We start from the raw sequence: 13996 nt of genomic DNA, 5'->3' as shown, positions 1-13996 counted from the left end.
GTCATCCGTGATTCTCACACACCAAAAATGACAAATGGTGTCTGTGAAACCGCAATAGGTGCAAATTTTTTTACCCCCATTAAAAACATCCAGCCATAGCTTATAAAAGTTTGCCTATTTAGCATGTGGCTAAAACCCAGTGACCTGGTGGATGATTAGAAGAAATGATTGGAAAATTATTTTCACATTATTTTGCCATTAATTTTGCCCTTGGGATGTTGTAAATGTATACTATGTCGAAAGTACGGTTTCCAGAGTCAGTCACATGGGCTTCCACACAAACATTAATCCAGACTGATTAATCATGATTCCAGTTGAAAATAAATATAATTTCCTTTGCTTCATTTGTTACTTTCCTAAATGGGTTTATTCATTCTTCTGCAGCCCACCCTGCCTCCATCCTTAGTTGCCCGTGTAGCCACATCGTGCTGCCAGGGCAGCCAAAAACCCAGGCCCAAAACCGAGGGCCCCCACCGGCCCCTGCAATGGAAAGCAGATGGCCAGTCTTCTGACGGCAACCAGCAGTCCAAGAGAGGAAACTTCCCATTCGCCATCATCCATCATCGGGATTGGGAATGGAGGAGGGTGCGTGGAACTAAGGAGGAGGAAAGACAGAGCAATGGCTGACACACCGTGTCTGGTCTCTCTCAAGCTCGAATGCATGGCACATTCATGGCTCGCACTCATGCACACATGTAAAAACACACATGCATACACATGAGAAATGGTTCTTGCTTGCAGTTGCACACACACGTGTACACATGCGCGCACACACAGACACGCACAAGTACTTTTATGGGCAAGAGAAAGGGCCCGAGAAAGAGAGGTAATCACTGTTTCTGTCTGATAGTTGCTGTGATTCCCTTTTTCTTTTATGTCCTGTGATGGCCTTGTTGTCCTCCTGTTAGACCCATGAGATGAGTTAAAAGATAAGAGGTAAAAATGAAAGCTCAAGAAGAAGAAGAAGGAGGGAAGCGTACCTGACAGCTGAGGATCATTAATCACTGTCAGACTTGAATGGAGAGGAGGGAGGGCCAAGCAGAGGAGGCGTGGGTGGCGTTTGACGTGGCAGCACATATATACACACTACCACACGCACACACACACACACACGTGCCCTCACTCCTACATGCATTCAACTTTGCACATTCCTTCACAGACCTCATGCACCCCTCTCCCTCTGTTCACATCAGTTATTCGGTTTCCCCGAAACTTCAAAATAGTGCTGAATAAAAATGACACAGAGGAAACAAACAAGAGAAAGAGCGAAAGCAAAAAAAACACACACACACACACACACACATATTCACTCGTGCACACGCCAGAAGCCCCTCATGTCTCTGCATCGCTGACACTAATAAGGGCTGCTGAGGGTTTGACTCCGCGCGGCAGGCCGCCACAGCACAGCAGGGATGGCCATTCACGGCCTGTCAACCCGCCCCGCTGCAAGAGGCATCAACAAAGAGCCACAGAATGTGAGACTCTCTCAAAAGAGATGACAGCGACACAGTGACTTCAAATCTCAAGCATGCGGGCATACACAAAAAGGCAGACGGACCCCTGCAACACCACCACCCTCCCCACCGACACACACAAGCATACACGCACACACACATCCTTGTAATTCGCTCTCATCCTGTCCTCCTTCCTCTGTGCAGCGGGACAGCAGCTGGCCTGTCCGATTGTCAGTCACACTGATGAATCTGCTCAGCTATGTCCAAATCCTGTCCTCCCACCTTCCTGAGTCTCTTTAGCACATTTTTCTTAAAAATTACTACTCTGTTTCTGAAAAAGCCTGATTAAATCACAGAGAAACATGATTTGCAAGTCATCTAAATCATATCTGTACCTGAAAATAGCACAACACACAACAACCTAGACAACATATCAAACTGTGAAACTAAAAATATGTTAACTTCACGCCAACATCATATATCACAAAAGTGTGGACAGACGCATTACTATCAAGCATTGCTCTGGGTGCTAGTGATCGGAATTGATAAGAATTTAGTGATTCTGATTCATTGGGTTCTCACTGGCTCTGTTTTGAGAGTCACCACCACCACTAAGCAGCAGTTTAGTACTTTACTTTCCAAGGAAAGTCATTCCACGGAATTGGACTACTGGGAACCAGTGTGCTACAAGAACCAGTTCTCGATTCCCATCCCTGCTTGGTGCTGTGTGGAAGGCTTAATACTTTCCTTCTTGCTAAAGGACTTCAGCTTTGAGTCTGGGAACTCCTTTGTGATGCTTTTTGTTTCTTTAAGTGTGTTGGAGTACATAGCATGACAAGTCTAAACTATGCATTCTATGTATTGTTCAGAATCAGAGGGGTTTTTACATCTGTGCAGGTGTACTGATCCACCGCTGTACTACCACAGATGCTCGTTGTTGTACTTTGTTCTGATAACAAAGTTGATGGCCCCTCTCCTCTTTAGTCCAAAGGTCAGCGAATTCCCCAAAAGTTGAAATTTGGAGGCAATTTTTCCATCTCAGTCCAACTCTAATGAGTTCAGGCACAGAGAAGGCAAATTTTTCAACCCAAATTTTTTCTTTATTGAACCTCCTGAAAAGAAATGAATTATATATTTGCTTATGTATATATATCATTTTTGCTGTATTTGGCATTTTTGTGCAATTTATTTTGGTTTTTTGGGGAAAAGAAATCACACTGATGATGTAGAAGTCTCAAAAACTCATGTACTAAATAGAAGTGGGAACCACCAGACATCCCATGATTTGATATTATTACAATACTTCACTCATGATATGATACTATTGCGATTTTTAACATTGTGCGATACGCTCAGCAATCTTCCTCTTCTACTGGAATATAAACAGAATACAAGCAGCTGAAGTTGAATTGAGTCCCCTTGAGTTGTGCTTACTGATAAAGACTCATTCAGACTGATGGCCACATGTTGGCAATCTGTGTGCATTTAGAAATTAGACCCTCGACAAGCTCCCTGAGAGTGACTGCAGTCAGACTGCGATTGTTTGCAGAGAGGTTGCCTATCAGGCGACCTGTGCAATCATCTTGTATTCAAATCTGGTAATGAGTGCGTAACTGTCTCAAAGGGAGGCTCTAAAATCAACACACATTTTTGTGACTGAGCCATTACCTTTCTACTTGCTGAAGTAGAAGGCAGCTATGTAAGGTTAAAGATATCTAGTGATGGATGGTTTTTGCAACAAGGTCTCATCCCAACGCGTAACATACCGACGACTGTGACAAATCGTCGGTATGTTACACGTTCGGAGGCATGAGAGCGGGTTGGAATGAATCTATACATGTGTTTTACATCTGATATGAAAATCAACCTAACAAAGCATTATGTACGTTAAATCTGTTCACTTTCAGATCCTGAATCACTTTGGAAAACACTATGTGATAGGGTTAAGGTTATGGACGGCTGGAGCCTCTGCTCTAAGTGTGTCTTACCACTGCTAGCAGCTTTCTATTGGATTCAATTGACATCCCAGAGCGTTTCATAAGGACACCAAGGGACGTGACAATTCGTTGGTATGTTACGAGTTGGGAATGACAATGCTCTGGGTTTTTAAGTTGAGCTGATTTGATGTAAGTTAAATGAGCCCTCTTGTTTTTAGTATTCCCAGAGTATTTTGATTTAATAAAATGTTGGTATTTGGTGTCCCTGTATCCATACAATATCACCACACAAAATATCGGGGTACTATACTGTATCAATTTTTTCCCCCACCTTGTCTCTGTACTATCTTCACACGATAAATAAAAAGAATCCTGTTTGGTTTGCACTGGCCACGCTTTTCACAACTTACCTGTAAAACACATCTCACTAACGTACTGCTCTCTCACTAGTCACTTTTTTCTAAAATCATCTAAAACCTTGAGATGGAGATCACAGCTGGGCCTCCCAGACACGCCCCTAAAGCCCACAGCTGGCAATAATATAGCCCATTACTGAATGTAGTCCATTACAGAGAGCATAATCACACTCCTTTACATGTGCACATAATTCAGTTGTGATCTCTTCCACTCATTGTTTGCTCACTTTAACACCAAAATAAAGGGAACAGCGGTTTTTACAGACAATCAGTTTAATTTTCATAGTTGAGCAGAGTTCCTGTCATCATCAATCCTCATTTAGAGATAAGATAATGATGTCTATTATCTCACAATCTAAAAGCTTTTATTGCAGTAATAGCTGTGAGGGCGTTCTTTGCTGTGATTATGGGGTATGAGGGTGTTGTTGATAGACATTGTCAGCATTCCTAAAGTACCCATAATGACCCCCAAAATTCAGAACAGTGCTTACGAGTGTCTATGTGAAAAGCGTCCGAACATAACAGCTGGAAACTAGAAGGAAAAAAAGCACACGGCTCCGCTTAGCTGCTCGCAAATCACTGCACGATGATTTCAACTCTTAAGCCAAGTTGAAGACACAAACTTGCCCTTAACTGCCCCCGATATCACCTCAGAAGGCTACATAAGTGGAGCACAGGACTTCACGTGGTGACGACCTTAAGTGGAGTGGACAGATTTAATTATGGAAGTACAGTTAGCAAAATTTGGCTTTTACATATGGAATTCCGGAACTTTTTAATTGTACGTTATTAAATGTTAAAGTCATTGTCTGTTTGAGAAACTTAACTCCTAGCTAGGTTGCTACTTTAGTACTGTGTTAATGAATAAGAGGCTTTGCATGTAAGCCTTTGTTTTTTTACGGAAAACTTACTATTTATTTTCTGATACTATTTTAAAAAAAATCACGTAAAAAGGTCCAAGTATAAAAGTAACATTAAGAGTGTGACTCAATTTGGATATTTCTGTTAGCTTGTAACAATATGCAAACTCTTTCTATGTTATATCTTCCAGTCTACCCAGTTCGAGCCTCCTGTCATGCTCTTTGTAAAACTTTGCATACAGAAGAATGAGGTTGTGGTTTTGCTTTGCCTCGCACCCTATCTGAATAAGTCACTGTATGCAGACTGAGCACGCTCAGTATATTCTGAGATGGAAATGAAGTGGACTGCAGTGGAGGTCTATAAAAGGAGCAGCATAAAAAGAGAAATAACAGCAAGAGAGAACCAGGCCAGAGGACGCACACTCCCCTACTGGGTGGCAGCGCTGATTCAACAGCAGACAGACCCAGAGCAGGATCATCTGTCTCCATTATGGTCTCCCTACAAATCATCTACATTTCCCCTCTTCTCCTCTGCTGCCCGCAAGCTCATAAAGCTAGCTTTTCCATGCTGCTTTTGGCAAAAAGGGTGAGAGAGACATCCAGTGAGGTGTATTGTGGGTGGTCGAACCAGCGCGCACAGACAGACACCGACCGCATACTATTCAGTTTCGACAGGGTCCGCCACAAAACTGCTATTCTTACCAGAATGATACATTCGCAGCTTTTGATTTCAGCTGAGTAAATGCTGCTGAGGGGAAACATGCATCTGGGATGTCTGCACTTCCTCCTGGCTCCGGGGTCATTGGAGACTGTTTGTGCTCGTACCGCACATTTCAGTGCGTCTTTGTCATGGAATAATCAGCGTACTTAAACAGACAGTTATAGTCATTTGGTTTTGTATGTGGCAAACTTGATATGAGCTGAGAAGCTTTGGAAACCTGAAAATGCTAAAGGAATAATTGGATTATATTAAGGAATTGCGAGGTGATAACATGCACCCACTCTCTTTTGCAAAGTGAAAAACCTAAAATAACATTTTACACAGGACTCTCCCCACTGCCAAGTCCTCTCTGCACTCAGCACTTCCCTAATTTGCCATTCTAAGCACACAGAGGTGTTTGTTCTTCAACATTTATACGGACTCCTCTGTTAATTCAAATGCAAAACTCTTTATTAGCCTGCTGGATGTTCTCACAGTGAGTCTGCAGTCCCCGACATGGGCCAGGTCATAGGTTACTGCTGGTTATCACTTTGAAGGCCTCCACATTCCAGCTTTTCACTGAAACTCAGTAGGCCTGAGCAGGGCTTTCAAAACTGTTACTACAACTTCATATTGCTGCTGTGGGTGTGTTTTGCAACACTTCTGTCTAAAGTAGGTAGTTGCTATTCAAAAAGCTTAAAAGTGGTTCAAGGAGAGCTAGAGTGAGCAGTGAGTAGAGCTGGAGGAGAAGGACGCAGAATATGAAGACAACTTTCTGTAGACTAGTGCTGCGTGATACTGCACATTTTGGTATTGATTCAATACAGAGGCAGTATTGCTGCTACCAACACTAATAGCAATTTTTATGAAGGTTATGAAGAGAAGAGCAGTGTGTCATGATTTATGGGATGAATCATCATTAATCTGCAAATTGTGAACACGTTTTAATGACCACTAATACTGCGCAATTATGCAACAACAAAACGCCTGGAATGTAAATGGGCTTTTCTCACTGACGTGACAGTCGACACAAAAAGGTTCGGACATTTATCATTACATTTAAAAAAGAAATTGTTTTTTAACAGAATTCAGTGGGCTACATACTGAACTTAGATGACAAAAAAGAAGTATTGATCCTATTGCACTAGTATTGATCTGATAGCAGTACTAGCATAGGTAGTTGGTTCGATCCACCTACCTCTACTGATGACATCTGGGCACATCTGGCTGCCAGAGACAGTTTGTGCCAAATTAAGTATTGTTTCCAGTATCTGGGTGTTTAAGCTTGAACACCCAACTTTTACTCAGTTTACATTATGCAGGACGCCATAAACGTCTTCCGTGTCACAGACTGGACAAGTCTACGAGAACAGTTTACTGTCTTTGCCAAACGCGTAATGGCTGGAGGGTTCAAACGTTCAGCTGAGGCACAGAAAGCCACAAGTATGTTTTAGCCAATAATGTAATTAGACTCAAATTCAAAGCCACTTCAAAGGAGACAACACAGTTTTCAATGACATGTGGTAAGTCAGCCGTTCCACACTGGCCTGTATCCTCAATCGAAACCAAGTGGACATGAAGCAGCTTTAAGGATCCAGCAGATTCAATCTGAAAATAATAATAATAATAATAATAATCTAAAGAGTCCATAGTCCCAGAGCCATTTTAGATTGTTATAGTTTTAGGAATAAAACAGAAGAGCAAACTTATACAGAGCTGCACAGATACTGTATATGGTACAGCTATCAACACTTTTATTGTTCAATACCTAATAGGGTTAGGTCCAAGTCAGCTATGTGACACTTGAAGCAGTTTTTGAGAATATTTTGCCTGTGATGTTGATGAGACGAGGTATGCAGACACAGCTAGACTGTGAGACACTCTTCAGTTTTTGACTACAATCTGCCAATGAGTGCTTTTTACTGAGCACCACCTTATAGAGTTGGTTGGAATGAAGGAATGACAGAAGTGTGCTTCATTTGATCCAGAAATGTTTATGTACTTTGAATGCAGAAAAGGATGTTGCAGGATATTCAAGTTGTTAGACTTCGGGGCGTGCAGTTTTGTGAATTAAATGTTCTGAGAAAATGAGCGCTGTTCTCAAAAATGTGCATTAGCAGTGGCTAAAGTGTTGAAATGACATAATTGCTCCTGCAAAAACAAAAATAGTGGCTAGCAAATGAAAAGGAAACTGATCATGTTGAATTCTATAAACAGGAACTGCCGAAAGGCTGAGAGTAACTGGCAAAAGACTGGACTTCATATTCACTGAGACAAGTTTTTTACAGGTAAATACTGAAACTTCCAAGACATATTTTTCGAAGATCATAGATGAAAAATCCCTTCCAAGTGAGTTTTTCCTCTGTATGCTGCTTTTAGAATAAATGTGTCCTGAAACATGACTTCTAAGAAATGTCCAATTACCACTGCAAACAATTAAGTTGTTTAAAAGCACAAGTCAGTTATTTGACTTGTTTCTTTCACATTACTTGTCCTGGCAACCAAATGTTTAAGAGCAGCGGTCTCTATCATGAAGTCTAAGGAACAGCTTGTAGAACCACCTTTAGCAGCAGTAACTTGAAGTAATTATCTTCTGTATGACATCTGTATAGCCTCATAATTGACTTTAGAATACTTTGTTATACAGAGGAGTTTATGGTCAACCCAACTACTGTGTCCAGGTCCTGTGGCTGTAAAACAAGCCAAACTCATCAGCATGCTTAACAGTTGGTATGAGGTGTTTGTGCTGACATGCTGTGAAAGGTAAAGTGTTCCCTGTAATGACTAATCTCCAGATGTGAACGCACAGAAATACATTTGGGTTTGTTCAGATGCAACTTTGCAAAAAAGTATGCTGCCATGTTCTTTTTAGAAAGAAGAGGCTTTCTTCTGGGAACCCTCCCAAACAAGTCATGCTTGTTCAGTCGTTTTCTAATTGTGCACTGTCATGAATTTTAGCATTTAACATGCTCAGGCAGAGGTCTGAGTTACATTTCAAACTCCAATCTGAGTTCTTGGGTTTTATGCAGTTGCTCTGAGGATTGTCTGAGCATATTGCAGACCTGCTTTTCTATGGGTGCTCACACTCACAAGCACATTGATTAGCAGCACATGACTGCTACTAGCCTTCTTAGTTCCTATGGAAGTAGTAAAGGTGTTCTTGAGTTTTTAACACACTGTTTTTGCATTTTGGCTTAAGTTTTATTAAATAAATAATGACACAATGTTAGGTTTTGGCGGTCGATCTGAGGCGAGGTATTCAACTAATTTTAAGAAGGACCAGACAATTTTTATTACCCTTAGAGATAAAACCTTGAAAGAGGGGGTAATTTCTTTTTTAACATGAGAACACAAGTGAGTGTATATCCATTCACTTGTGTTCTCTTATTACACTAATCCTTTGCTATAAGTGAGTGATATTAACTGTTGTGTGTGTGTGTGCGTTTGTGTGTGTGAGGAGGGCTCCTTACCATTAAACTGTCTGGGTGGAAAGATAGATGGAGTGACAGGGCCCTGCTATTTTATTAGCATAATTAATCTTACAAAGTTTTGATGAATTTCGAACAGAAAAAAATTTGCGCCAAAATGATTAACGAGGACTAATTGAATGAGTCGTTTGGTTGACAGCTGTTAAAATGTCTCTCCTGAGATTAAGACTGCTCAAGCACTTTGTATTCACAGAGGTGGAGATCAGCCTCTAGCGATGGTGATCTGTTGTGCAGAAGCATGATCACGCAGACACCTCTGTTGCTGCTGTTCAAACTTAACTGATACCGTAGACACCATTTGTCGCCTCCCGACGTATCGAAATAAGGATATCAGCGCTCTGAATGATGGCCGCCTGGTATAACGCAAACTAGCGTGAGCCTCGAAACACCAAACACACGGCTTAGACAAACACGCTGAAGCAGGCATTGTTGCTGTGAGCAATTACAGCACCTTATCTAACATTGAGGATAATGAGGTTACACAGGGAGCAAATTCTATCATGTCGACATAATGAGAATTGGGCCTGTGTCTCGCATCCTGGGGTTGGGGACAGGCATGGGTGCGGGGACACACGCACGCACTGTCGTCTTATCTGCCCCACCTCGCATCTCTGCCTGACATTCAGGGGAAATTGCATTCGGGCTCAGTGTGTGATGCAGTGTGTGAATGACGCTGAGGCTCTCCCCCTCTTCCTCATTCCATCCCTTTGCCTCCCCCTCCCTCATGTTCTCCAGCAAACCCCACCACCACTTCTGACAGCCTGTTTGATTTATGACTCCAATTCCCCAGCGCAGACACATAGACGCAGGCCACACTCCCAACTATATGTATGTATTTTAGTTTCCCCCCACAGCCCTCCCCCTTCCCTTGTCTACACTTCCCTCTCCCTCTCCCCGTCTTCTGGTCTGTCTCTATCACTTTCTATGTTGCACTCTCTCCTTCTCTCACACACACGCACACACATCTTGGGTGTGGTGATTGATTATCCTAGCAGGACTGTCTGGTGTATTTTTGATCCTTTTGAAATTTAATCTCTGTGAGCAGTACAGGGAGTGTCTCTTCACATGCGTGCACGCACAAGCGCACACACTCAAGGTGGAGGACAAAGTTTTGGAAATGCAATGCAAGAATCATATTTATGCAGGACTAACGACCTAATCAAAAATTTAAGAATAAAATGGGACCAGAGCAACTTGCAGAGCACAGTGTTTGGGTTTGAGTGCAATTAGAGCTATAATCTTACATTTTAATAGCACGTTTGTGACTGACATCGTTATGGGAGCCTGTGATTAGAATCCCAAATCCTGGACTTCATCCCAGACTTGGGATTCTAATCACAAGTCCTGGACTTCATCCTGGATCTACAAACCAAACTGAACAGGCTGAACTCAGTTTGGGTGAATGTTATTAATAAAACAAACAACCCAAGGTGTCCCACAGGAGCCGCTCAGTGGTCAGCAGTGCAGGAGAAATGTGATCCAAGGTAATAGCAAACTGCTTAATTCTAAAACCACTACATTGTTTTTGTTGTTGCCATTTTATAGTCGCAGAAGACGGTAACAGAAAGCTGATATTATCCGTCCTAAGAGACATTCATTCATTACTAAAAGGTAAACACATGCAGTAGGTTCACGGTGTAAATGCACTGTATATAATCATAGTAACAAGACTCTCACTGATTTTAATATGCTGATGTTTAGCAGGTGCTTTAACCGTGGTGTAGAAAGAACTGTGTATATATCGGGCTCAAGTGCAGCTTGTGCTCAAATACAAATAGTATTGCAAAAAAAGATGCACTGAGCAAGAGCCTGAATATTGTTCAGTGTTGCATGAAACACATATTTAGAGTTAGATGTAAAAATTCTACTTCTAAGTAACAGTGGAAAAGTTTTACCATGAAACTATACTTAAAAGTACCCAAAGTAAAATTCATCATTACCCAGAAATACCTATTAATATTTTGTTACTGGATTATAATGAGTGTCTCATTAATGTTTGTATTTAATATTATAGTTAGAGAAGATCTGAATTACTTATATCACTCAACAAAGTACCAGTGATTGACTGGTATTGAAGCAGAAAGATGAGTTAGTCCATGTCAACTGTCATCTTCATACTGGGTATAAAGAAAAAGTTGAGGATAGGATATAAAACAAAATACTTTTCATGTTTAATTTTTATGACCTTATGTTTTTTAAGTAGGACCTAAAATGCACATTTCCAGGCCCATATTTATATTCAAGAAATCTACAAGAGCAGTTTAGCATGATTCACAGTAAAGCATAATCCTGGGCCTTGGTGACATGTCAGCGTTTTTGTGTAAACAGAGGCCCATTAGAAGTATAAGAAATAATGGCAGTACCTTTACTTGAACTATTCTCTTACTGGACAGTGGCTAACAGTAAAGCTAAAGGTACTAAAAAAGAGAACGCTTACAGACAGAGGCGAAGTTTCAACAGGAACCTGCTCTGTCTGAGCGGTTACTGCTGAAGGGTATCCCACTGGAGCTGTGTTTGCTATCACTACTGCGTCTTTTGTTAAGACTAACAACACAAAGGCTTAAAGTGCCTCGCCCCTGTGACAGGGAGTCTTTATGGTCTGTCTAAATGATGATGTTCAGAATATCCTGTTTTATTTGCAAGCAGACTATAACAAAGCATGGAAATAGTTCACCCTGACTGTGAACCTATTTATGGAAGTGATCTAACATCCACGGTGTCAGGCGCATGTAAACACACCTGGTAAAAACAGTAGTAGAAGGCAATAAGAAGCATTGTTCCTGTAAAATCCTTGCAGTCATTTATTTTTCATGAGCTCACACGGCAAAAAAACTGTTTACTTGGATGATTTTTTTCCTACTTCAATCTAGGCACAGTCTCTGCTTTTTAATGAATGATAAATAACATGATATGGTCATGAGTGTGTGAGCTGAAACATGTATTGATGGGTTTAGTCACCCAGGTCATCGATCACAGGCAGGCATTTGCCTGTAATGGGCATATGTGTCTGTCTCTCAGTTGTGGACAACGACCACAAAGACACATTCATGGATCAGACACAAAAGGAGCCATTACACCCAACCTTATCAATACTCACTCCTGAGAAACTACTTTCATTCTTTTCTCAAGGGAAGGATTTGTTGGCTGCCCAATTAGTAACGGCTAGAGCTATTGATATAGTGTGAAGTTGGAGGCAGAAACAGAGTTTACGTTCCTTAAAACCAAACCCTTCTCCCATAATTAAAGAGAAATTCAATGTTTTTTTAACCTCTATCTGTAGATCAATGCTACTTTTTTTCTAAATGAGTTAATCTGTCAGCTCTCACAAAGTGATTAATAGAGTGCGGATCGATTCATTGTCACAATAGGCCTAAAAATGACTTCACTGTACTACAATCAGATTTTCTTGCAGGGGCATAAAGTGAATCTCACTCCCTTACCTTTGTGGCACCTTTTCTTCTGTTGTTTTATGATCTCCAAATGCAACAGTTAGCTCCACCAGCAACCTGTCTCCACAACAATGCAATATTCACATAATGACAGTAGATGAAAACATGTAGACTTTAAAACTTTTGCTCTAAAAATAAAAAAAACCTAACAACTAAACTGTTATTACCTAGTGTTCTGCTGAGTGGCAGACTTCAAGCTGTGTAGCTGTGTACTGTGATAAACTGGTACTAGCATGTTCCTGACTAACGGAAGCGGTAGTGCTAGCATACAAATATGTGTTATTTCTATACATTTATACCAAATTTTATTTTTGTGTGTGTGTGGTGTGAGGGGGTAATGTTTTAGCAGTGTTTCACAAATAAGTTACTGAGTTTGTTTGTCTGAATCTGTGAATACCTTTTTTTTTTTTTTAGCTACATAGCATTAGCAGTGGAACTTGAACAGCTGTTGTGCTAGCTTTAATACACTTATTACAACCCATCAACCAAAAAAATTACTCATTAATTATCAAGAATTAAAAGTGTGCAACCTAATATCATTTAGTGCATTCACTTTACTAAAACATCTCAAAATATATTTTTCTCCTACAGCTACTAATATGCTCCGCAAAGAGCAGACTATCTCACAGATCTATAGCAGTGTTTCCCAAACCTTTGGAGCCACAGCACATACTCCAAACAAAAACTTAACAAAAAGCATATTAATTAGTTTTCCCTGTGCACCAGGTATAGCGGAATTGGCTCGGTTTTTGGTTTCTTCTGACCACTTCTCAAGCTAGGGCCTTCATCTGGGTGGGAATTTTTTACAGGACCCAGGTCAGATTGACTACCTTTTCTTTTCAAATATTTATCTATTGCTATTATGCGCTGCGTTGTCTCACTCGTGACATGACAGTAATTTCTTCTTCGTCTTCTTCCATTTTGCTGGCATTTGGCAACCCATTTAACTGGAGCAAGAAGTTGTACTGCCCTCTAGTGGAAGAGAATGACATTGTTTTGCCTTTTACCCATGCTGGTCGCTTTGAGTACCAATCAGGTGAAACCAGATAATCTTCCACGGCACACTTGATTGTTTTTCACGGCACACCTACGGTGTTTCCCACAGTGGTTGGGAAACACTGATCTATAGGCTACTACAGATATGTGGACTATGCATAATCGCACATTCTCAAATTCACTGGTTAACCACAACTACACAAAGACACACACTTTCCCATTTTGTTTTACATTCTGTTGGTAACAAAGCCTCATGGGGAGCGAGGAAGTCCGTTTCAGAGAGCTTAATGATATGTGTGTATGTGTGTGCTTGTTTGGTATGTGAAGGTTTTAAGACTCTATCACAAAGTTAATCAAACGAACTGTCATTTCAAAATTGCAGACACACAGAAAACAATAGGACTTTACTGTAACAAGGAGGGAGTTTACCAGGAAGATGAACATTTCAAATTACCCATGACAGGAAAGTGAAAGAAACTTGGAATGTCAATAAAGTCTGTCTCTGTGTTAAGCAAGAAAAATAATAATTAAGTTTAATTAAATATAATTAATTGGATTGCTTAGTAACTGGGGTAGATTGTTTGCTTTGATTTCAATGGCTAATATAGAAAACAAAGCATAAGCATGACCGAAATCATGGTGGCTTAGTCATGCTGCATTGTCAACGCCACTATTGTATCCCAGTTACGTACAAGG

At 40.8% G+C, this 13996-nt stretch overlaps 1 long non-coding RNA gene across 1 annotated transcript in view; it reads right to left on the bottom strand.

Annotated features, from left to right (window-relative positions):
* Window positions 1–12336, bottom strand: part of LOC120443044 — a 34862-nt gene extending 22526 nt beyond the window's left edge. Inside the window, exon 1 of the long non-coding RNA XR_005615092.1 lies at window positions 12296–12336. This is a non-coding gene — a long non-coding RNA (uncharacterized LOC120443044). The remainder of the gene's footprint in view (window positions 1–12295) is intronic.
* Between the last annotated feature and the right edge of the window lie 1660 nt (window positions 12337–13996).

Source organism: Oreochromis aureus, linkage group 12 (assembly GCF_013358895.1).
Source record: "Oreochromis aureus strain Israel breed Guangdong linkage group 12, ZZ_aureus, whole genome shotgun sequence".
NCBI classification, from domain to species: domain Eukaryota; kingdom Metazoa; phylum Chordata; class Actinopteri; order Cichliformes; family Cichlidae; genus Oreochromis; species Oreochromis aureus.
This window is presented reverse-complemented; position numbering and strand designations above follow the sequence as displayed.